This window comes from Gorilla gorilla, chromosome 14 (assembly GCF_029281585.2).
Source record: "Gorilla gorilla gorilla isolate KB3781 chromosome 14, NHGRI_mGorGor1-v2.1_pri, whole genome shotgun sequence".
Lineage (NCBI taxonomy): Eukaryota > Metazoa > Chordata > Mammalia > Primates > Hominidae > Gorilla > Gorilla gorilla.
Window position 1 is genome coordinate 37,438,231 of NC_073238.2, and position 26,783 is coordinate 37,465,013.

At 41.5% G+C, this 26,783-nt stretch overlaps 1 pseudogene; it reads left to right on the plus strand.

Moving 5' to 3' along the window:
- The first annotated feature begins 9,026 nt into the window (after positions 1 to 9,026).
- LOC101139268 (high mobility group protein HMG-I/HMG-Y-like) lies at positions 9,027 to 9,578 on the plus strand (annotated as a pseudogene).
- Positions 9,579 to 26,783: the final 17,205 nt, after the last annotated feature.

A 26,783-nucleotide genomic window follows, 5' to 3' on the forward strand; every position in this document is an offset into this window, starting at 1 on the left:
ACTCACCAGATCATCACATCCAGACAATGAGAGTCTAGGCCCCTCATTCACCATGATTGCTTTCTTGCTCCTCCCTAGTTCCGGTTTCCTACACATTGTTACATTTTTTTCGCTGCTATACGAACCCCTAATTTTAGTCAGAGAGATGATTAGAGAGACTGAGCCCCCATGTCCTTGGCTGCAGCAACCGAAGAAAGGCTTCTTCCTTGGCAATACTCCTCATCTCTGTTATTGGCTTTCTGTGCTTTGAGCAGCAGGACCTAGACCCAACCCCTGGAGTTTCACTAACATATTCAGTAACACAATCTAATTATATTCAACATGCTTCTCACTTTACTTTTTCTCCGTGTATGAAATCCTAACTATATTCTTTTAAAAACTCCTCATTGGAAATCTGACACTACCTTTCATTTGCTTATTCTCCAAAGTGAGTGGTTAAACTCAGGTCTGAGAAATTTCCCACATGGAATGTTTTTGTTTTTTCTCTTCTGGCCAGCACATTTTTACAACATGTAGCAGTAGGTACCGCTTGAGTATCTGCTTAATTGTATTTAATTGACAAGAAATATAAAACCAAGGTTAAAATGCTTTCAAAGTATGTGAAGTAGATTTTTTTATTTGTTTTGCTTTTGTTGTAATAGAGATAGGGGTCTCACTTTGTTGCACAGGCTGGTGTGAAAGTCCTGGCCTCAAGTGATCATCCTGCCTCAGCCTCCTAAATTGCTGGGATTACAGGTGTGACCCACATGTCTGGGCAATTTGCTTTAAATCACTCAGATTGAAGCCAATAAAGTGAACAGTAAAACCATATTACACCTATTTTCTCCACATAAAAAATATAATTATTCTGTTATGGATTATTTTAAAGCATTTAAAATTTTTTTTTCAAAAACCACAAAAGAGCACTGAGTAAAACTTTATAACATAAATTAAGAATTTGAAAAAGTTCAGAGTTTATTTCATCATTAAAGGTAATAAAACTTTATAGTTTCAATATGAAATTATGTTAGTTTTGAAAACAATTCATGGTGAAGAAGTTTTAGGTTCACTGAATTGGGCCAGATGTGTTGGCTTACGCCTGTAATCCCAGTGAGGCCGAGGCAGGCAGATAACAAAGTCAGGAGTTCAAGACAAGCCTGACCAACCTGGTGAAACCCCGCCTCTACTAAAAATACAAAAATTAGCCAGGCATGGTGGCACGCACCTGCAATCCCGGCTACTCGGGAGGCTGAGGCAGGAGAATCACTGGAACCCAGGAGATGGAGGTTGCAGTGAGCCGAGATAGCGCCACCACACTCCTTCCTGGGTGACAGAGCAAGACTCTGTCTCCAAAAAAAAAAGTTTTAGGTTAACTGAATATACATGTTATATATTGCAGAAAGACATAGCTTAAAACCCCATAACCAAGAAACTTTGTGACTTCTAATTCAAGTTATTTCATGTTATGAATTCATATGTATGTAAAAGTGATTCTTATATACAAAGACTGAAATAATAACTTACAACTATTTGTCTCCTACCATATTTACTGCCAGATTCTCAGTATATTTAATAACATTTTGTATGCATTCATAAAATATTTTTGAATGTCTATATGTTCTAGTGTGCTAAGCCATATGACCTCCTAAATTTCCAGCCCAGTTTAGAGGCTTCAAAGCCTTTAATCCACTTTTCAAAAGTGACTGTTATAATGCAAAGATATCTGAAAGAGAATCTGACACAGTGGATATGAAGTTACTTTAAAAAAAAGGAATTTTTTGAAGAATTTTATGAAGGTTACAGACCCTGTCCAGATAATGCCCACTTTCACAAAATTTTCTTTATAAGTTTAAAAATCTCAAAGACTGCTGAAGTCTAGTCTTTAGAATCTTATTCGAGTTCAATTCTCTTATTGGGAACCATAGCTCAGAGAGATGCAGGACTCAACATTTATAGTGGCAGAGCTAGGCTGACAAAATGTCAGGCTTTTTTGTCTGAGTTGAATACATTCTTTGCCCTGTACTTCGCTCAAACTCAAAAGAAGTGACCAGAAACATTAAATATTTGTCACAATTCAAAGTTCAAATAAACTCTAAATAGGATAGAAACTGTAGGTGTAATAACTATCTTATATTTAGTGAGAATAAATACCTCCTCCTGCTGAGGAGGAGGTGACTTACAGCCTTCCTTTTCTAGGTAAAGAGGGGAAGCAGTGTGGATTCTTTAGTGTGTTCTGATAGCCATGTGTCACTACACACTTGTTCTTTGTGTCTTCATATCTCCTCCTGTTGCATTTCAAAGCATTTTCATAGTGAGAGGTGACAGCGTGCTGGCAGTCCTCAGAGCCCTCGCTTGCTCTCGGCACCTCCCCTGTCTGGGCTCCCACTTTGGCGGCATTTGAGGAGCCCTTCAGCCCCCCACTGCACTGTGGGAGCCACTTTCTGGGCTGGCCAAGGCTGGAGCCCACTCCTTCAGCTTGCATGGAGGTGTGGAGGGAGAGGCGCGAGCCAGAACTGGGGCTGCGCGTGGCGCTTGCGGGCCAGCTGGAGTTCCGGGTGGGCGTGGGCTTGGCGGGGCCGCACTCGGAGCAGCCGGCCAGCCCTGCTGGCCCCGAGCAATGAGGGACTTAGCACCCAGGCCAGTGGCTGTGGAGGGTGTACTGGGTCCCCCAGCAGTGCCAGCCCACCGGCGCTGCGCTCGATTTCTCACCGAGCCTTAGCTGCCTTCCCGCGGGGCAGGGCTCGAGACCTGCAGCCCGCCATGCCTAAGCCTCCCACCCCTCCATGGGCTCCTATGCCGCCCGAGCCTCCCTGACGAGCACCACCCCCTGCTCCATGGCGCCCAGTCCCATCGACCACCCAAGGGCTGAAGAATGCGAGCACAGGGCGCGGGACTGGCAGGCAGCTCCACCTGCAGCCCCAGTGCGGGATCCACTGGGTGAAGCCAACTGGGCTCCTGAGTCTGGTGGGGACGTGGAGAGTCTTTATATATAGCTCAGGGATTGTAAATACACCAATCAGCACCCTGTGTTTAGCTCAAGGTTTGTGAGTGCACCAATCGACACTCTGTATCTAGCTGCTCTGGTGAGGACGTGGAGAAACTTTATGTCTAGCTCAGGTATTGTAAATACACCAATCGGCACTCTGTATCTAGCTCAAGGTTTGTAAACACACCAATCAGCACCCTGTGTTTAGCTCAAGGTTTGTGAATGCACCAATCGACACTCTGTATCTAGATGCTCTGGTGGGGCCTTGGAGAACCTGTGTGTCCTAATTCTGTATCTAACTAATCTGATGGGGACTTGGAGAACCTTTGTATCTAGCTCAGGGATTGTAAACACACCAATCAGCGCCCTGACAAAACAGGCCACTCAGCTCTACCAATCAGCAGGATGTGGGTGGGGCCAGATAAGAGAATAAAAGCAGGCTGCCCGAGCCAGCATTAGCAACCCAATCGGGTCCACTTCTGCACTGTGGAAGCTTTGTTCTTTTGCTCTTTGCAATAAATTTTGCTAGTGCTAACGCTTTGGGTCCATGCTGCTTTTATGAGCTGTAACACTCACCGCGAAGATGTGCAGCTTCACTCCTGAGCCCAGTAAGACCACGACCCCACCAGGAGAAAAGAACAACTCCAGACGTACTACCTTGAGAGCTGTAACACTCACCGTGAAAGTCTGCAGCTTCACTCCTGAGCAAGCGAGACCATGAACCCACCAGAAAGAAGAAACTCCGAACACATCTGAACATCAGAAGGGGCAGACTCCAGACGCGCCACCTTAAGAGCTGTTAACACTCAGCGAGAGGGTCCGCGGCTTCATTCTTGAAGTCAGTGAGACAAAGAACCCACCAATTCCGGACCCAATAGTATATGGTTTTGCCTAATAGAGTATTCTCATAGCAAAAAAAAGGAAGTGATAGCCTATGCACCAGTGGCAAAAATAAATCCCATACACTTACCTTGAGTTGGCAATACAAGATGATTGTTTAAAGGTAGGAGTAGGGGTATTCTCCAGCAGATAAGTATTAATCTACAAAGCCATACTTCTGTTAAGGTTTTCACTGCTTAATCTCTACATAGTTAAGTGAAAACATAAAGACGATATAAAAGACTATTATAATTATAAAAGGATCAAGTATTACCGTAAGTTTCTAAAACCATCAGTAAGATGGATCATGCTAAGATGAAGGCTTTTGCTCAGAGGAGTAGCTTTATGTGTTTGTAGAGGAAAGTTCTAGGGTAGAAGTTATGTTCCTTCCTGGCTCAGAGCCTGGATCCTGACTGGAGCTAAATTTATGGAGAAAGAGGAACCCATTCTACGCAAGAGAGGAAGAAGTATCTGAAACTCCAGAGAGAAATTTGGGAGAGGGGAGGACTGAGGGAAAAAGAAGATAGAGCATACGGTGCCAGAGAGGTGGCAAAGGGGTAGTGCTTCCTGAAGTTGTCTCTTCCTCAGAGCCCCCAAATCTTGAAATGGTTCTCAAACTCACGGAATGTTTGATGCGAGTGGCTGCTTTTGGAAACCATTGAATGAGCTAAATATTTTCTTTAAGATCCAGACTGCAGTTATCAAAATCTGCTAAATATCATCTTTAGTGTCTTTTAAACTGTGTTTTTTAAATGATTCTATGATTTGCTTCTAAAAGAACCTTCATGTTTTGAAATATTAAACACCATTAGAAATAAGAATTTCTGGTGCCAAATTTAAATATATCTGTAAAATTCACTCGCGCATGAATTTCATTAAGTTTAGTGAAGCGAATAAAATCTGTTGTTACGGAAGGGATCTTTGACAGCTCATAATTACATAAAAATAAAAGCATTAGTAGAGTAGAACAAAATTAAGATGTCAGCATTGATGGATTTCATAACTAAAATTTTTAAGAAGCACTTTAAAGCTCAATAACTTTTGCTGTTTAGTGTAGTTACATTAAAATGGTAATGATTCATTTTGCAGCAACTTGACAGTAATTATTTGATTCTTAACACATGAAAGTTAATTTTTAGAAACGATAGACTAAAATATATTATATTAAAATCTGCTTAGTTAATTAAGCTGTGAAAGACTAAGATGGCAATTGCAATAAGAATTCAATTTGATTCAAAACCTGGACTAATTTTATAGATTATAAGTAAATGATTAGCTCTAACACTTATAATTAAAGATTGCAATATTAAAATAAAAAGTGCTTTTATGTAAGTTAAAAGTTTGTCCAAAAGTTGGAAATTGAGATCTTCTAACTAGATTTTCAAATAGGGAAATTCAGTTTGAGGTGGAAAAATTTATAGAAAAATAACTTGAAGACTTGAATTCAAGTCCTACCACCAAAGAATAACATAGGAAAGTAGAAGTAGAGGGGATGCTTGAGGTTGATTTAAATGCTCTTCTAGTTTTAGACTCTGTTTGTTGACACTGAGCTCTGGTTATTAAACTAAAAGCCCTCAATTTGAAACTAAAATCCAAATTTAGAATCAGAAGTCCCTGGTCGGCTCCTTCAATCACTCAAGCCAGGCCATCCTTTCTCCCCACGCCTTTTCCACCTCTTCTACACGGGTAGCATCCCTGTTCAGAATATCCTCTTCCCTGCTTCTGTGGGTAATTTGTTTGTTCCTGTCAATCAGCTGTCAGGAGGACTGATTGGGCAGCAATTAATTTCTTATCTAGCAATAATTCTACCAAAACCCAGCACATAGCCCCTCTCTTCCCTCCAGCTGTATCTCAGAATGTCACAGACACAGCCTGATGATGTTTGATCTTAACCTCTGGGGAGTGATCTGGAAAACAATACAATTTCATGAAATGAATTTTGCTGAGGACCAATAAAAATGTGACTCATGTAATATTTCTATATTTTTATCTTTAAAAAGCCCACTATTGTAAGATGGTTCCTAGTAAGTAGAATTTTCAGGAATAAGATTTTATAAACATCAATTAATTATATGTTTTGCTAACATTTCCTTAAAGCTGACTAGGATTAGATTAGATTACCTTAGATCAGATGATTAGATTAGATGATCTGTGCCTAGGGATTTCAGATGCATATTTTACTATTAAAACATTCAATGATGGCCAGGCGCGGTGGGTGGCTCACGCCTGTAATCCCAGCACTTTGGGAGGCCAAGGCTGGTGGATCACAAGGTCAGGAGGTCCAGACCATCCTGGCTAAAACAGTGAAACTCCATCTCTACTGAAAATACAAAAAAATTAGCTGGGCGTGGTGGCCGGTGCCTGTAGTCCCAGATACTGGGAAGGCTGAGGCAGGAGAATGGTGTGAACCCAGGAGGCGGGGTTTGCAGTGAGCTGAGATCATGCCTCTGTGCTCCAGCCTGGGCAACAGGGTGAGACTCCATCTCAAAAAAAAGAAAAAAAAAATTTTCAATGGCATTAACACCATACTTTTCATTAAAATAATTGATTAGTGTTCTTTTTGTCATTTTTACAAGTCTCCATTTACACTATATTTATTGAATGGTTTGAATGATGAGTAGGAATTTCCCAGATAAAGGGGTTCATGAAGGCATTCCAGGCAGTGGGAGCAGCAAGATTTCTTTTTGGTAACTATTGGTAGCCAACAACAAGGCAAGTGAGTGTTACAGGCTTCACTTAAAAGCTAGTCTCGGCCTGGCACGGTGGCTCAAGCCTGTAATCCCAGAACTTTGGGATGCCAAGACGGGTGGATCACCTGAGGTCAGGAGTTCAAGACCACCCTGACCAACATAGTGAAACTCCATCACTGCTAAATGCAAAAAATCAGCCGGGTGTGGTGGTGGGCGCCTGTAATCCCAGCTACTCAGAAGGCTGAGGCAGGAGAATTGCTTCAACCCGGGAGATGAAGGTTGCAGTGAGCCAAGATCATGCCATTGCACTCCAGCCTGGGCAACAAGAGCAAGACTCCGTCTCAGAAAAAAAAAAAAAAAAAAAAAGCTAGTCTTAGATGAAAATCTGCCCCCACACACATACAGACTCATTACAAAATGGGCACAAAATAGTCTTATATTCAGTTCTGCAAATTGTATGAAGTCCACAGTACCTTCCCCAAAACATTCACCTAAGGCTAAATGTGACAGTATCCTAATTGTGGAACTCTGTTAACCAAACTTTCAGATTCAGACACCAGTAATGCTCCAAATCAGTGGCTGAACATTGGACCATTTACAGATCCAACTCATAGCTCCACTCCTAGACTACTTGGCTCTCAGTATTTTTCTAGTGTATTCACACAATTATGCAAATATCTTTAAAATGCATCTAGCCAATCCATATACCTTGAACACCATGAATTTCAGCAGTAAACACCATTTCTAAAACCCATTTTAGAAATAGAAACCAATTTCTGACCTCCATCATGCTAATTTGTTGACTGAATACATAGAGTAGCACTTGTGGGAGCTACTTTGGAGTGTGATGCTTCAGAGGAAGGAAGGAACACAGTGAAGGTGACAGGGGCAAAAGCTAGACTTTTCTGTTCATGCCTTGAGTTATAAATTTGACATGGGAATCATAAAATTGATTTACATAATTAATAAACAAAATTTAATGAATAAACTGCCAAGGAATTTTAACATGTGCTATAGGCTGAATGTTTGTGTACTTCCAAAATGGAGCCGTCATGAATGGGATTGGTACCAAAACACGAAAGAGCTGGCTTCCCTCTCGCTGCTCTCTGCCCTGAAAATCCTTTCAGGGAGAAGACAGCCATCAGCAAACCAGGAAGGAGGCCCTCACCAGAGCCTTGTCATGCTGACACCCCAATCGCTGACTCTCACACTCCAGAACTGTGAAAAATAAATTTCTGTTGCTTAGCAGCCACCAGGTCTACGGTATTTTGTTATAGCAGCCCAAATGGACTAAGAAAACCTGTTTTCAGTAACCATACTGTTAGTGAAACAATTGGTACTGGAATCTTGAAACCAACATTATCCAGTCTGAACCAACAATTACACTCCTAGGTATACACACGACGGAAAAGCTTTTGCAGGTATATCAAAACACACATTCTGTTTACTTAGCCAGAAACTGAAAACAAATCAAATGCCCATCAACAGTAAAACAAAATGTGTTCCAACTATCCAATGTAATACATAGCAACAGTATAAATGAAGTTTATAAGCAGTATTGTGCAAAAGAAGTCAGACACAAATCTATCTATCTTGCATCTATTTATCTACCATCTATCATGGGATTTTTATTTATTTAAAGTTCCAACACAGGTAAAACTGGAATACACATAGCATTAGAAATCAAAATGGTGGTTCCTTTTGAGTAAGAAAGGGGGAGTCATGTCTGGGAGGGAGCACAGGTGGATTTCCCCAAATACTTGGAACATTTCTATTTTTTGGGATGGATGTTACATATGTGGACATTCACAATGTGATAACCCATCAAATTGTATATTTATACTTGGTGCTGTTTTCTGTATTTTATTTTGTTTTAAAATAAAATGCTATTTAATTTCCAAATCTACCTTCCTACAGGTTTTTCAATCAAGAGAAAATAATCTTACAACAAGATATTGCTATAATAGAGATGAAATAAGTTTATTTTGCTTATGTAAATGTATTATTTACATTTTAATTGCTAATACCCATTAGTATTTAAAATGTATTTTTATATTTTAGCTATTTTATAAAATTCTTAAAATAAGTAGTTAAAAGTGGAAGGTAAAATCTAAGTAAATTTAATCTTTATTTTCAGAAGTAAAAACTAGGAAAGAAACTCTCCATATGTGTTTATATGGATTTATATCAATTTATAAAAATGCCAATATGATGATGATCTATAATGTTATTTAATATAAGCATTTCTAACAAAGAGGTAAATAAATGTAATCATGAGTGAACTTCTAAATGCAAGAGAAAACCACAGGAAAAGCTTTCATATTCATTACTAACGTTTCCAGTTGAAAACCAGAAAGGCATAAAATATACTCTTAAGAACCAGCTGAGTCCTCTAATTGGGACTCCGAGCCAGGGCTATTTCTGGCACTGGCCCAGCTCCAAGAAGGCCATCCCAGCCATCACTCTTCCACCTGCTCCTTAGAGAAGGGAAGATGAGCGAGTTGAGCTTGAAGTCCAGCCAGCCCTTGGCCTCCGAGTGGGAAAAGGATGGCACTGAGAAGCGGGGCTGGGGCAGGCCGCGCAAGCAGCCTCCAAAAGAGCCCAGAGAAGTGCCAACACCTAAGAGACCTCTGGGCGACCAAAGGGAAGCAAAAACAAGGGCGCTGCCAAGTCCCAGAAAACCATCACAACTCCAGGAAGGAAACCAAGGGGCAGACCCACAAAACTGGAGAAGGAGGAAGAGGAGGACATCTCGCAGGAGTCCTTGGGGTAGGAGCAGTGACCCATGCATGGGATGGGACAGCTTTGCTCCGCTCCCACCGCCCCCACCCCCACCCCTTCCCCAGGCCCACCATCACCACCACCTCTGGCTGCCACCCCCATCTTCCACCTGTGCCCTCACCACCACACTACACAGCACATCAGCTGCTGCATGGTGCCCTTGGGCTGAGCGGGGAGCATTCCCCTGGCCCAAGTTCCCAGCTCCCCCTGTCCACCCACACATACACACATGCCCTCCTGGACAAGGCTAACATCCCACTTAGCCGCACCCTGGACTGCTGCATCCCCACTCTCTTGGTGGTGGGGACATTGCTCTCTGGGCTTTTGGTATGGGGGCACCCTCTCTGCTCCTTCACTATTCCTTCTGGCTTCCCAATAGTGGGGACTGGGAGGGTTCCCCTGGCCTGAAAAGGGGCCAGAGCCCCATATCGATCTGGCATTCCCTATCCCACTGCCCTGGCAGCAGCAGGTGTGGCCAATGGAGAGGGGTGCTGGCCCCCAGGATTCCCCCAGCCAAACTGTCTCTGTCACCACGTGGGGCTCACACCTTTCATCCTTCCCCACCTTCCCTAGTCCCTGCACTAGGTTGGACAGCCCGCTTCAGCTACAGGAAGGCAGGAGGGGTGATTCCCCTACTCCCTCTTCACTGTGGCCACAGCCCCCTTGCCCTCCGCCTGGGATCTGAGTAATATTGTGGTGATGGAGATGCAGTCACTTATTGTCCAGGTGAGGCCCATGAGCCCTGTGGCTGCCACCTGAGGTGGGCTGGGGCTGCTCCCCTAACCCTACTTTGCTTCCACCACTGGCCATTTCCCCCTCCTTAGATGGGGCACCAATAACAAGGAGCTCACCCTGCCCGCTCCCAGCCTCCCTCCTGCTCCTCCCTGACCCCCAAATTTCTGGTTCCATTTTTCCTCTGTTCACAAACTACCTCTGGACAGTTGTGTTGTTTTTTGTTCAATGTCGCATTCTTCGACATCCATCATTGCCGCTGCTACCAGCGCCAGATGTTCATCCTCATTGCCTCCTGTTCTGCCCGTGATCCCCTCCCCCAAGATACTCTTCCTGGGGAGGAGGGGCTGGGGGATGGCAGGCTGGGTGACCGGCTACCCCAGTCCCAAGGAAGGTGGGGCCCTGCCTGTAGGATGCTGCAGCAGAATAAGCAAGGGGGCCCGAATCGACCATAAAGGGTGTAGGGGCCACCTCCTCCCCCTGTTCTGTTGGGGAGGGGTAGCTGTGATTTGTCCCAGCCTGGAGCTCCCCCTCTGGTTTCCTATTTGCAGTTACTTGTATTAAAAAAAATCATTTTCTGGAAAAAAAAAAAAAAAAGAAGGGAAAGAAAAAGAACCAGCAGAATTGATTAACATACTGAAAATGTTCAAGTTTGGTTCAAATTTTTACTTCAAAGAGCTTTTTAGATTTACAAAATGTCATGAATTATTTCAGAATTTAAAATAGAACCAGAATCTGGGCAGTATTATCAGTACATAATCTCATCAGATGCAGCTCTGAGAGTTATATGAAGAAACTTAAAAATATTTCATCACCTAAGAAATGATATATTATATAATCATTGTCCCAGCTTCAGAGTGCAGTCTGTTACATTTCTTGTCCTGGATGGTAATTTAATTTAATAATTTAATGATAACTATAATGTGCACATTTTGCTATAGCTTATAGCTGATATGGAATAGGAAAATGAAAGAGACACTTTAAAATAAAATAGGAAGAATGAACTCTGGCCAAGTTTACTGACTCAAAAGTAAGATGAAACTCTGGTTCATTGCAAAGCATATTTTACTCTGGGTCTGAAGGTCATAGACATATCTTGGCAATTTTACCTTTCATTCCTACAAAAATAAATGAATAAATTACTGAGAATCCTGAGCAAAAGCTGTGGTGAAAGGTACTTTCAAAGTGCCATTAAATGGAGCAAAGATATTGCTCAGAAACACTGAAGCACTGGGTCTCTTCTTTTTTCTTGCTGAGAGGTCATCTTGCTGACTCTAAATTTGGTTCAAGAAACAAGGTATCTTGACGTTTGTTCCTATACCCAGAAAGGTAAACATCAAGTAGAGAGAGGTGCAGGATCGTCCTGTAGAGTGTGGAAAGTTCAAGTGAAGGCTCATGACACAGCTCAAAATGGAGCTTCTCCATTCCAGCAAACCCCACCATGCTCACAGATTCATTTCCAGGAATCTGTGTCCCCATCCCCATCCTAAACATCCTAAACACTCCAGCTGACACTGGGCATTGGAGGTCAAGAGTAAACATGCTGACATGCTGCATCTGCTTGACTTCTGTGGCCACTTTACTTTGTTAAGTGTCAATGTCATGAGTCTTGCAGTGCATGTGTGGGTAGGTGTGACTTCTTCCCATCCAGCTCAACAAGTACCCATGACAAACTAGAACTTCAACAGAACCCAGAGAGCTAGTGTGTGCCTTTACAAGGATTCATCTTGCTGTTGCTTTAAATTGCTGATGGAGACAACAAAACATAATTTTTACCCAGATGTTTGTGACTTGGTTGAATGTCAATTATTTTTTATATGGACTCTTGTAGCTCTTCTTCCATAATAAATATGCCATGGCTTCCACTCACAATGCAAATTACCCAGGGAACCCGGGCTTAGGGAGTGTGGTCAAGGATTTGTCAGCTCCAATTCTGGATCACAAAACACACACCAGCCCATATGCAGAAAGCAGCGTGTACATCAGCAGTTTTCTCTCTTCTTTGGCCTGCTAACAAATGCTATGGACTAGATCTTCTAAAATTGGGATCTTGGTAGTTATGGCACTTGCAATAAAAGGCGAAAAATGAGATAATTGCCTAAACCTTACCGATCCATTTTTTCCCCTGGTTGTTTTCAAGGCTAGTGTGATTGCATTCTGGTATGAATGGTGGCATAGTATAGTTAGCAAAGGAGCAGGTGAAGGCCGACTTTGCCATTACTATAATGTTATTCAGTGTGGAAAGAAGGGAAGCACATTTTCCTCCTTTAAGTTATTCCCTACAGTTGGAAAAATGATATTCTTTTTTTTTTTTTTTGAGAAGGAGTCTTGCTCTATTGCCCAGGCTAGAGTGCAGCAGTACAATCTCGGCTCATGGCAACCTCCACCTCCCGGGTTCAAGCAATTCTCCTGCCTCAGCTTCCTGAGTAGCTGGGATTACAGGTGCCCACCACCATGCCTAGCTAATTTTTGTGTTTTCAGTAGCGACCCGGTTTCACCATCTTGACCAGGCTGGTCTCAAACTCCTGACCTCGTGATCCACCTGCCTTGGCCTCCCAAAGTGCTGGGATTACAGGCATGAGCCACTGCGCCTAGCCAGAAAAATGATATTCTTAATAGGTATGTATACTAATACTAAAACTAGGAAACTAGAATGATACTCCAAAAATGCTAGCAGTGCTTGAATTAGGTTAATCAATGTTGCAATTTGTTTTCATATCTCTATTTTCTACATGCTCTATAATAAGATCAAGTTATTTATATGATTTATAAAATAAGTGTGCTTATATATTACATATGAAAATTATGTTCTCAAAGTAATGGAATCAAAATTCCGTATTTATCCATATGTATATACCCATATATATACATACATATTTAGTTAGCTAGTTAGTATGTTAAGATTTTCTTACTAGAATAGTAGAAATGCATGCAACATTTTCTATATTAACAAACAGAATAACCTAATTTTAATGCTGTCATTGATATTGTCATTTTAATTTTTGTTTCAGTTATGTACATGTATGTAATTGCTTCACAAATCCTTTCTTTTTTTCTTTTTTTTTTTTTGAGACAGAGTCTCACTCTGGAGTGCAGTGGCCCTATCTCCGCTCACTACAAGCTCTGCCTCCCGGGTTCACGCCATTCTCCTGCCTCAGCCTCCTGAGTAGCTGGGACTACAGGTGCCTGCCACCACGCCCGGCTAATTTTTGTATTTTTAGTAGAGACGGGGTTTCACCATGTTAGCCAGGATGGTCTCGATTTCATGGCCTCGTGATCCACCCACCCTGACCTCCCAAAATGCTGGGATTACAGGCGTCCATATTTGTCTTATCAATACATCATAAACACCTCTTCAAGTCACATAAACTTACCTCATCATTTTACTGACATTCCACTGTACAGCTATATATTAATTCATTTAATCAATGCCTTATTGATTGGACATTTCAGTTGTTTACAAATTTACACTACAATTAATAATGCTATGACAATCTCAAAGTTTATCTTTGCAACATTGTCAAAATATTATATTAAGAAAAATCCCTGGTAGTATTAATGGAATCACTGTTCCAAAACGTATTTTAAAAAGCTTTTGATGGATTTGTCTGTCAACTAATTTGTCTTCCAGAAGCATTGTTTCAATTTTAAAAACTCATATTGGCCGGGTGCCCTGGCTCATTCCTGTAATCCCAGCACTTTGGGAGGCCGAGGCGGGCGGATCACGAGGTCAGGAGATCGAGACCATCCTGGCTAACACACTGAAACCCTGTCTCTACTAAAAATACAAAAAAATTATCCAGGCGTGGTCGTGGGCGCCTGTCCCAGCTACTCAGGAGGCTGAGGCAGGAGAATGGTGTGAACCCGGGAGGCAGAGCTTGCAGTGAGCCGAGTAGCGCCACTGCACTCCAGCCTGGGTGACAGAGCGAGACTCTGTCTCAAAAACAAACAAAAAAAAAAACCCTCATATTAATAGCTTACGAAACTGTCTTTTGTCCAAAACCTTTCTTTTTTTTTTTTTTTTTTGAGATGGAGTCTTGCTCTCTCGCCCAGGCTGGAGTGCAGTGGCCACAATCTCGGCTCACTGCAACCTCCGACTTCTGGGTTCACGCCATTCTCCTGCCTCAGCCTCCCGAGTAGCTGGGACTACAGGCGCCCACCACCACGCCCGGATAATTTTTTTGTATTTTTAGTAGAGACAGGGTTTCACTGTGTTAGCCAGGATGGTCTCGATCTCCTGACCTCGTGATCCACCCGCCTCGGCCTCCCAAAGTGCTGGGATTATAGGCATGAGCCACCGCGCCTGGTCATGTCCAAAATCTTTATAACACTGAATAGCATCATGTTTTTCAATATCTGCTAAAAGAAAAAGTAAGTAATACATCTTCTTTTTTTTAGCAATTCTTTAGTTAGTAAAATGATGATAGTTTTCCTTACATCCATTGGCCATTTATGCTTCTTTGTGTATGCACTGCCTGTTCTTGTCATTTGCCATCATATTAATAGTTTGCAATTTCACATCTTTTAATCTCTCTTTCTCTTTTTTTTTTTTTTTTTTTTTTGAGACGGAGTCTCGCTCTGTTGCCCAGGCTGGAGTGCAGTGGCGCGATCTCGGCTCACTGCAATCTCCACCTCCCAGGTTCAAGCAATTCTCCTGCCTCAGCCTCCAGAGTACCTGGGATCACAGGCGCCTGCCACCACACCCAGCTAATTTTTGTATTTTTAGTAGAGACAGGGTTTCACCATGTTGGCCACACTGATCTCGAACTCCTGACCTCAGGTGATCTGCCCACCTCAGCCTCCCAAAGTGCTAGGATTACAGGCGTGAGCCACCACGCCTGGCCTTAATCTCTTTTCTAATGCTTTATTCTTTAAAATTCCAGTGCTTAGGACAGTGCTTCCTTATCAGCCACCCTTTGCACTTGTAAAGGGCAACTTCCCTGAGAGAGGATTCTCCCATCGATTTCAGGATATATATCCCCCCCTGCGCCCTGCCTACCAATGCCAACTGTGGTGGGGGCTTCCGACAACCAAAATGCCCCCACTCACTTCCAAATACTCTCCAAGAAGGTCAGAGCACTGCCCCTTTGGATAAGAACCATTTAATTGGATATTTTTGCTATCTAATTTCTAGTTTTATTCCACTTTAATTGATAATTTTAAGTAAGATTCTTACCATGTTTTAACTGTGAAAATTCTACTTTTGGTAAATTATTGAGTTTCACCTTATAGCTTAGTACATAATGTCCTTGTTTTTTCAATGATCCATGGTCATTCAAAAGCATTCATATTTCCTAATGACGGGTTATCACCACTGTCAAATACATGATTCAGTTTCCATGTCATGATTCGTGTCAACAAACTTGAGTGGCCTGCTTCCAACTTCTGTCTCAAACAGCTGAGCTGACTCAGTCCCAAATCGAAGGCTTTACTGAGTGTCTGAGAGCATATGTCGCCTGGAACCTCATCACATTGAGAAGTCAGCTTCAGCAGAGACTGGAGAATCTAGTTTTGAGCTTTCCTGCCTCTTCCTGTTAGAAGAGGATAGGAAAAATTTTGAATTAGAGAATCCAGAGTCCATCATATTGCCATCGTACTTATAATTTTTTGATGAGCTTTTGTTAAATGATACTTATTTTTTAAACAATTATTTCCCCTTTTTCCCTTTCATTTCCCACCTCAGATGGGCAGCCAATTATACTAGTCCTATTTTTCACAATTTAAGATTTTGGAAGTCATACAGCCAATTTTAATCTAATTATCATTATGAAAAATACATTTCCCTATCAACATAAAGAACCAAATAGGGCCGGGCACGGTGGCTCAAGCCTGTAATCCCAGCACTTTGGGAGGCTGAGGTGGGTGGATCAGGAGGTCAGGAGATCGAGACCATCCTGGCTAACACGGTGAAACCCCGTCTCTACCAAAAATTCAAAAAATTAGCCAGGCATGGTGGCGTGCACCTGTAGTCCCAGCTACTCGGGAGGCTGAGGCAAGAGAATGGCATAAACCTGGGAGGCAGAGCTTGCGGTGAGCAGAGATCACGCCACTGCACTCCAGCCTGGGTGACAGAGGGAGACTCCGTCTCAAAAAAAAAAAAAAGAAAGAAAAAATGAAACAGACCACACATGGTGGCTCATGCCTGTAATCCCAGCAATTTGAGAGGCCGAGGAGGCGGATCACCTGAGGTCAGAAGTTTGAGACCAGCCTGACCAACATGGTGAAACCCTGTCTCTACTAAAATCACAAAATTAGCTCCATGTAATAGCACATGCCTGTAATCCCAGCTTGGGTGACTGAGGCAGGAGAATCGCTTGAGCCCAGGAGTCGGAGGTTGCAGTGAGCCAAGATCACGCCACTGCACTCTAGCCTGGGCAACAAAGAGAGACTCCCTCTCAAAAAAAAAAAAAAAAAAAAAAAAGCAGACATTGGGAGACAGCAGTGAAGAGAATATGATAAAAATATTAAATAACATAAAGTTCTATGTTTCTTATGGAGGAACCCACAAAAACTATATTTTGTTTTGTTTTGTTTTTTTTCTTGAGATGGAGTTTCACTCTTGTTGCCCAGGCTGGAGTGCAATGGTGCAATCTTGGCTCATTGCAAGCTCCGCCTCCTGGGTTGACGCCCTTCTCCTGCCTCAGCCTCCCCAGCAGCTGGGACTGAGAAGTGATAACGTACTAGCAGCCCTCGCTCACTCTCGGCAACGCCTCAGCCTCGGCGTCCACTCTCGCCACGCTTGATGAGCCCTTCAGCTTGTCACTGCATTGTGGGAGCCCCTCTCTGGGCTGGCAGAGGCCAGAGCTGGCTCCCCCTGCTTGCGGGACGTGTGGAGGAAGAGGCGCAGGCAGGAACTGGGGCTGTCCATGGCACTCGCAGGCCAGCGAAAGTTCCGAGTGGGCACGGGCTCAGCAGGTCCCGCATGCAGAGCGGCCGACCGGCGAGCAGTAAGGGGCTTAGCACCTGGGCCAGCAGCTGTGGAGGGTGTGCCAAGTCCCCCAGCACTGCCACCTGCCCGCGCTGCCCTTGAATTCTCGCTGGTCTCAGCTGCCTCCCCATGGGGGCAGAGCTTGGAACCTGAAGCCCACTATGCCTGAGCCCCCTGCCATGCCTGAGCCCCAAGCCATGGGCTCCCGCAAGGCCAGAGCCTCCCCATGGGCACCTTCCCCTGCTCCGCAGTGCCTGGTCCCATCAACTGCCCAAGGACGGAGGAGTGTGGGCATGCAGGGCGGGACTGGTGGGCAGCTCCAGCAGCAGGCAGCTCCTCAGGTGGCTCTGGTGCGGGATCCACTAGGTGAAGCCAGCTGGGCTCCCGAGTCTATGGGGATTTAGAGAACTTTTATGTCTAGCTGGAGGATTGTAAATGCACCAATCAGCACTCTGTGTCTAGCTCAGGGATTGTAAAGGCACCAATCAGCACTCTGTCAAAACGGACCAATCAGCTCTCTGTAAAATGGACCAATCAACTCTCTGTAAAATGGACCAATCAGCAGGATGTGGGTGGGGCCGGATAAGGGAATAAAAGCCGGCTGCCCAGGTGGTAGTGGCAATCCGGTCCACTTACATATGGTGGAAGATGCGTTCTTTTCAATATATTTTTGGGTTTTAATTGCTTGGATTGGCTGTGACACTCACTGCCAAAGTCTGCAGTTTCACTCCTGAAGTCAGCAAGAACCCACCGGGAGGAACAAACAACTCCAGATGTGTCACCTTAAAAGCTGTAGCACTCACTGAGAAGGTTTGCAGCTTCACTCCTGAAGCGAGCAAAACCACAAATCCACCAGAAGGAAGAAACTCGGAACGCATCTGAACATCAGAAGGAACAAAGTCCGGATACACCATCTTTAAGAACTGTAACACTCATTGCTAGGGTAGGTGGCTTCATACTTGAAGTCAGTGAGACCAAGAACCCACCAATTTCAGACACAAGACTACCGGTGCCTGTCACCAAGCCTGGCTAATTTTTTGTATTTTTGGTAGAGACAGGGTTTCACCATGTTAGGATGGTCTCCATCTCCTGACCATGTGATCCACGTGCCTCGGTCTCCCAAAGTGCTGGGGTTACAGGTGTGAGCCACTGCACCCGGCCCCAATGTCTGCTTTTTAAAAATATTGAAGCATATTTCTACAGATAATATATGATGGTGTAGTTTTATAGTTCTCACACGTTTGGTATTTCTCGTTATCAAGCATAAGTGGTATATTAGCAGAAGTCAAAAATCATGCTGTCGTAAACCTGCGAATCTGTTTCTTCTAATATTTATTTTTATTTTACTTTTTTAATTTTATTTTTTATTTTTGAGATGGAGTCTCGCTCTGTCGCCCAGGCTGGAATGCGATCTCAGCTCACTGGAAGCTCCACCTCCCAGGTTCTGGATTCACGCCATTCCCCTGCCTCAGCCTCCCAAGTAGCTGGGACTACAGGTCGCTGCAGCCACACCCGGGTAATTTTTTTTTTTTTTTTTTTTTTTTTTAGTGGAGATGGGGTTCCACTGTGTTAGCCAGGATGGTCTCCATCTCCTGACCTCGTGATCCACCCACCTCCGCCTCCCCAATTTCATTACTAACCAGTTATTTTTCTTTCTGGATGCTGTCAAGAATTTATCTTTGTAATATCTAAAAAAATTAAAATTATATTCTTTAATTTTGCTAAAAATGGTAAAACTTTAAATATTTGCGTCTTTAAGAGAAATTTCCTCTTTTTTTCTGCTGCTCCATTTTCTCTAGCAGCTCTACTTTCTTTTTCTGTCTCTGAACTCCTATAATTTACTTCTTCTGTCTTTGAAATCTATCCTCTAAGCAGTTTGTCTTTTCTCCACAATTGCCATGTCTGTCTTTTACCTTTATGTTATAAAGAAAATTACCTCCTTCAGTCTTAATGATTTTTTTTTTCTTTTTTATCTAAAGTGCTAATACCTGAACTTCCCACTTACTCAGTGACTTTAGGTTTCTCTTCTGGTCTGCCAGATTTGGTTTCCATCAGACAGGCATAATGAAGACTTGCTCCCTCTCAAAGCGTCCCTCACATTAGAAGACAGCAGAGATTTTAGTGTGCTGTGATAGCAATCATAAATTATTAAAGGACAAAGAAAAAGATCAAGTAATTTTTGAGTGAAAACATCAAGTAGATAAAAATTCCAACAATGATATTAGATAAATAAATGGGGATGAAAAATGAATGATGGACCAAAGTAAAGGAAAAAAAGCAGGAAGAAACAAAGTGAAGAAAAACTGGGGGAAGTGACACAAAAACACAAGAGACTAGAAAAGAAAGTTGAAATGAAATTGTCTATTGATATAAAAAGAAGCAGGAAAGAGAAGAGAGTTGAGAACGAATGGCAGTGACAGAGTGTATGGCAGTAGCATGTCTTTAGAAATTAACTTTGTCAAAATGATTTTTTAATTATATGAAAATTGATAGAGTTAAGATTTAGTAAAATTAAGTAGTTGGCATGAGATCATGGCAATAATTTTAACTATTCTAAATTAAGATTATGAAATTTGAGAAAAAGATAGGGATTTCTCCTATGAAAAAGCCCACAAAATTACTTGGTAAACAGAAATAAATGTAAAAAACTTACAGGAAAATAAAGACATATTAATACTATTTTATTGGATAAATATTTGTCTAGAAATAATACAGTTTAAGTTGCAATAATTACTTTTAGACACTGAGGTACACTTAATATACTGAAAAAGTAAAACACAAATGGTATTAGGCCATGAAAAGTCCATTCTGTTTCAGAACATGTCTGACTTCTCCCAATATGTTGATGTACTTAAAGAACCTGGGTTATTAGCTTTTATTATCACATAATCAGATTGAATTAAATAAAATGAAAAATGTATTAGGTCTATAGAAAGGTAAGAACATTATAATATTTCAATGAAACTTCAAAATCTGTTGCTCTACAACAAATCATTTAACAGATCACCTGGAATTGGTATTAAGAAATTAGAGTAAAAAATTGATGTGAAAACTTTGAAAATTAAAATGTTAAATAAAGCCAAAAGTTACTATGGCCATGGAATAAATTTCAAAGACAAATGGGCAAAGTTCGTTACACAAAATAACTAAATTGAACAAAATAGAAAAGGAAGTGGCCACATAGTCATTGCATGAAAACATTATTATTATTATTATTATTATTTTATTTTTATTTTTTGAGACAGAGTTTCGCTCTTGTTGCCCAGGCTGGAGTGCAACGGCATGATCTTGGCTCACTGTAATCTCCGCCTCCCAGGTTCAAGTGATTCTCCTGCCTCAGCCTCCCGAGTAGCTGGGATTATTACATGTGCCTGCCACCACGTCCAGCTACTTTTTTGTATTTTTAGCAGAGACGGGGTTTCACTATGTTGGCCAGGCTGGTTGCAAACTCCTGATCTCAGGTGATCCAACTGCCTCGGCCTCCCAAAGTGCTGGGATTACAGGCGTGAGCCACCGTGCCTGGCCAAAGACATTGATTATTAGTGGTGGACTATTGGAACTCTAAAATAAATTTTCACTGCATTGCTCATTAGTTTCATTATTTATAGCAAAGAGAAATGCTTTGAAATAATTCAAGTTTAGCTATAAAAATTAAGACGTGAAGACTATCTGAAACATCTATCATATTTGATAGCTACAGGAATATTTTGAAGCATTCTTATTTATTATCTAATATATTTGTAGCACTATTAAAATATGACAGAAATAGTATTTAACTTGAAACACTGTCCTATGCCCATGAATTATGATTTATAATATCATAGGTAGAGTTAACAAGAAAATCACGCAGAATCTGTACATAAAAGGCCATGAATCAATTAGAGAACTGTTATTTCTGAGTCAGTACCAAGTGACCCATAAACTTAAGGAGGCCTGTCTCAGCTTAAAAACCAGTGTCCTAGAAAAAACCAGAATGTGTAACTGTTGGAAACAGAAGCGTCATGCTACATGAGTTGAGCTAATTCAATGATAAAACAAATAAAGCTTTTTGTTTTGAAATAATGTAAAACTGGCTGATTTTTGAAGACAGAAAATAAAAGCAAGGAAAATCGAAGAATACAAGCTGGATACTGACCTGTGTGGTAGACTGCACTATTGTTCTGAACTGGTCATCATTCTCCCTTACTTTTAGTTTCTAAATAATTTAGAGGATTATACAAGCCCATCTGCAGACAAGAGAATTACAGCATCTTGTGAAGGATAAGCATATACATCCAGGCTCTGTTGATACCAGGTATGGGTAGGCGACTTGCCTTGGTGTAGGAGTATACTTGTGTTAACATATGCCAGGTGGAACAGAAGCTTTAAGATCCATTGTGTGTTTCCACCAGCTCCCTTGATTTTTCCCAAATAAATCCAAAATTGTGATGCTTGGCACATCTCAAATAAGAGGTTTTCCTTTAACCTGGGTCCTGGAATGAGAAAAAATATGAAACAGAGCAGCAGAGAAGCCAAACTGCAATGGTTGACACATAACATGACAGAAAACTAAATATTTCTGAACTCACTGCCTTACAAAACATAATCATGCTATTAAAACTCACTGCTAATATTTTCAGGATGTGTCCTGTCATCCTCACCAGCCACTTTTTCAAACCATGCGTCTGACAATTATTGTGAAATGAAAGTCTGCTTTTTATGTAACTCAAACTTCTGCTTTTGAGATTTTAATATATACGCATAGGTTTCAGTCAGAGATATGAGTCATGAATACTCAGATCCAAATATATATAGCTCAAAAATAAACCGGCTACAACTGGTAAGGAGATTTAAATCCCCCTTTCCCATGCATTAACTATCAGCAGCTATTTCTTGGACAGCCTTCAGGGCTGCACACTCGTGCTTCCAAAGAAAACCGTCTGTTGCAGTCGCTGTGATGCCTCTACCCATCCGTCTCAGCCTGCTGTTAACCATGTCACAGACCTGCCTCTGATTCTCCCACAACTTCTGACCCCAGGCAGTGGGGAGCTACTCCCCGATTTTGTGTTACTTAGTTACCCAGGCCCAGAAACAGTTCTCCTTGAGTCTAAAGGCTCATAAAGTCTCTATTGAATAGTGTCATCAGGTTTTGTCTTGAGGAAATTTTTGACATGGAAACAGAAAAGTTCCCTTGTCCTCCTCGCAGGGCGGATGATAGGGGTGTGGCTCGCTTCTTCAGTGCCCCGCTGCCCAAACCGCTAGGGGGGCATACAGATGGGCAGGCTGTGGAGCTCCCACCCTAAGGCAGTGTCTAGGGGTGAATGTTTACAACTCCTGAAGCCCCAGTGGGCATGCTACAGGGTGCTCTTTTAGTTTAGCCATCTGTAGGCAGCTTGTGTTGGTCAGCTCAAGTAGACCCCTGCCTTATCACAAGGACAGAGGTATTTCTGTATCCCAGGTTCTTGCCTTGGTGTACCAGAATCGGATCACACGTGGGCTTGGAGAATGAGTGTAACGTTTTATTGAGTAGAAGTAGCTCTCAGCAGATAAGGCAGCCAGAAGGAAAATAGTTTTCCGCTGGAGTTGGGCCACTCTGCATCCTGGGCTCTCCTCGGCTGCCCCAGCCAAACTCCGCATGGTTCTGCTTCTGTCCATCAGTGTGACCTGCAGGCGTCATTCTGCTTCTGCCGTCGGTGGTTGGTGGCCTGCTGGCATGCCAATACCTGTCTCTCCACATCCCGTGTATTCCTCTGCTGATGTGCTCCTCCTGCTGTTCAGCCGCCTATGTGTCTGCCTGCCAGGGTCTCGGGATTTTTAGGCACAGGATGGGGGCGTGGCAGGCCAGGGTGGTCTCATCTGTCCTCACCTAGGTCCGTGGGGGTGGAGTCCTAGCTAGGGGTCACTCCCTCCTCTACCCAGCACTTCCTTTCTCCCTTCAGTATCATTTAAAGGGGCCATGCTCTTCCCTTCCCGAAGTGCCATACTTCCATATGGGCACTACATGTTTAAATGAGAAAAAAAAAATCAAGGGCAAACATTAATTTTTCTAATAAAATATTAAAATAATTTTTTTGAAATTAATTACCTACATAACTTGCTTTAATATTAACTTTCCTTTGGAGGAACCAATGAAAAGTGGCCCATACTAGCAAGTGTAATTTGAGAAAAAGAAAAGATGTTGGCATTTCTAAAAAAATAATAACTTACTAAATTTTAGGTATTGTGTTCTATATTTTGCATACCTTAATTCATTTATTTCTTAAAACATTCCTATCATTTACATCTTAATTTTTACCCTCATGTTTTAGACGGGGTAAAAGAAGCATAAAGAATTTACAGTCTGGGCGCGGTGACTCATGCCTGTAATCCCAGCACTTTGGGAGGCTGAGGCGGGTGGATCACCTGAGGTCAGGAATTGGAGACCAGCCTGATCAACACGGAGAAACCCTGTCTATACTGAAAATACAAAATTAGCCGGGCGTGGTGGCGCATGCCTGTAATCCCAGCTACTCGGGAGGCTGAGGCAGAAGAATCGCTTGAACCAGGTAGGCGGAGGTTGTGGTGAGCTGAGCCATTGCACTCCAGCGTGGGCAACAAGAACAAAAACCGTCTCAAAAAAAAAAAAAAGGAATTTACACAGCTTGCCATAGGTCGTGAGATCATACAATGACCAAATAGAAAGAGATCAGAACCCACAGTTGCTACACCCAGAGGGTCCCCTAACCTTACACTATGTGGTCTTTTCATAATCAGAAAGTTATTAATATTCAGAATCATTGACATTTAGAACTATAGTAATTTCAGGTGCAGTGAGCCCACATGTTGTACAGTTAAGAAACACAGGACCATTCAAACCTTTAGCCTTTCTTGTAACACATTCCTGAATACTAAAAAAGCTGAGAAGAAAAAAATAGAGAAAGGAAATTTTTAAACATCAATTTAAAAAAATTAGTGTTAGGGATTTTTTTTAACAAGCATTTCAGTCACTGATGAAAAGCCTTAGGCCCACAGAGGTAGCTGTTACCATAGAAAAGATTGTTAGATCTAAGAATAGAATTTGGATTAACCAGGACCTCTAGCATAAAGTTCAATGTTCTTTCATCACAGCGTGGTGTTCAACTGAAATTTAAAGTCACAAATTTAAAGTTATAGTTTAACACATCACCCGTACCAATTTACATACAAATGTAGGCACAAGAAGAGCCCCTGGCTTGCAGACAGTCTTATAAAATATAGTGTTGAAGGGGAAAAAAAAAGGAACCTTGAACATCATCAAAGGAATAAACAAATAAGAAAGGGGATGGATTTTACGGAAATGACCTGAGAGCTGACTCTTACTTCGTTTTAACTAAATAAGAAAGAATAAGAAAAAAGTGTACAGGTAAAAGCAGAATTGATGGCTTCCTGATCCTCTCTTTTCTGACTTCTGCAACTCACTGGAGCTTGAGAGAAAAACAAAAGCTAATATTTTTATGTACATGCATTTTTCACAGCTTTACTGAAATATAATTCACATACCACACAAAATTCACCCATTTAAGGTACAGAATGAAAAAGGCTTTACTATATTCACAATTATGCAGCAGTCACCAAACTCTCAACTTAGAACATTTTTATTAGCCCCTAAATGTCTATTTTTCATATTATGTCTATTAATTATACTATCTGATCTTTTGTCATTGACTCCTTTCACCTAGTATAATGTTTTCAAAGTTCATCCATACTGTATTATGTGTCAGTAATTCATTCCTTTTATGGCTGAATAATATTCCATTGTATGGATATATCATGTTTTATTTATTCCTTCATCAGTTGATGTACATTTGGATTATTTCCCCATTTTTGCTGTTATGAATACTTCTAGTGTGCACATTTGCATGCAAGTTTTTGTATGGATTTGTTTTTATTTTTCTTGAATAGATAAATAGAAGAAAATTTCTGGGTCATCTGACAAGGCTATGTTTAATGTTTTGAAGCACTCCCAAATTGTTTTCCAAAATGGTTGCAAAATTTTACATTCCCTCCAGCAATATATGAGTGTTCCAATTTCTTCACATCCTCGCAAATTTGTGATTATTTGTCTTTTTTACTATAGCATTTCTAGAGGCTGGAAGTGGTATCTTATTGTGGTTTTGATTCGTGTTTTCTAAATGGCTAATGCTTTCGAGTATCCTTTCCTACATATATCTTTTTTGGAGAAATGTTCATTTTCAGTTAGCTCATCCTTTTATTGAGCTCCTTATCAGATACAGAATTTGTAAATCTTTTGTACCATTTTCGTGTTTTCTTTGGCTTTCTTGATGGTATAATTTGCTGCAGAAACATTTTTTATTTTGATGAGGCCTAATTTGTTTTTTCATTTGTTACTACTGAGTTTGATGTGCATAACAAGCTTTTGCTGGGCTCAAGTTCATAAAAATTTATGTTCTCTTCTGAGAGTTTTTAGTTTTAGCTCTTACATCGAGGCATATGATACATTTTTAGTTAAATTTTGTGTATGGTAGGAAGAAGGAGCACAACTTTATTCTTTTGTGTGTGAATATTCGGTTGTTTTATAAACATGTGTTGATAAAACAATTCTTTTCCCATTGAATGCTCGATTAACTACAAATGTGAGTTTATTTATGAACTCAGTTCTGTTCCATTGATGTACATGTCTTATGCTAGTGCCATATAGGTTTGTAGTAAGTTTCTAAATCAGAAGTCATGAGGCATCAACATTGTTCTTCTTTTTCCATATTACTTTCTCTGTTTTGGTAATCTTGCATTCCTATATGACTTTTGATACTAGCTTGTCCATTCTTTTGAAGCTAATGAACTTCATTTTTTATTGACATATAATAATTTTAAATATGCATGGGGTACAGTGTGATGTTTGCATACATGTATACACTGTATAATCAAATCATGTTCATTAGCATATTTATCACCTTAAATACTTATCATTGCTTTGTCATGAGAACATTCACGACAAAATCTTCTCTTTTAGATATGTGAAATACACAATGCATTATTGTTAGCTATAGTCACTCTACTGTGCAAAAAAGCAGCAGTACTTATTTCTCCTGTCTAACTGTAACACTTCACCTGTTGACCACCTTCTCCCCTTCTCCCTATTCTCATTATTCTCCTCAGTCTCTGGTAACCACTGTTCTACTCTCAACTTGTATCAGTCAATTTTTTTAGATTCCACATATGGGTGATATCTTGTAGTATATATGTGTCTCTGTGCTTGGCTTATTTCACTTAACAAAATGTCCTCCAGGCTCATCCGTATTGTCACAAATGACAGGATTTCATCCTTTTCTGTGGGTGAATACTGTTTCATTGCATATAATATTCTCTTTATCCATTCATCTGTTGATGAGCATTTGGCTTGATTCCATAATCTGGCTATTGTGAATACTAATGCAACAAACATGACAGTGCAGATGTCCCTCTTCGACATATTGATTTCATTTCTTTTAGACATAAGCCCAGTAGTGGGATTGCTAGATCATACACGTATTAGTCCATTCTCATGCTGCTAATAAATACATACCAGAGACTTGGTAATTTATAAAGGAAAGAGGTTTAATTGACTCACAGTTCAGCATGGCTGGGGAGACCTCAGTAAACTTACAATCATGGTGGAAGAAGAAGCAAACACGTCCTTCTTCATGTGGCAGCAGCAAGGTGAAGTGCCAAGCAAAAGGGGGAAAAGCCCTTTATAAAACCATCAGATCCAGTGAGGACTCACTATCACAAGAACAGCAGCATGGGTGTAACCGCCTCCAAGATTCAATTACCTCCCGTTGGGTCCCTCCCAAGACACGTGGAGATTATGGGA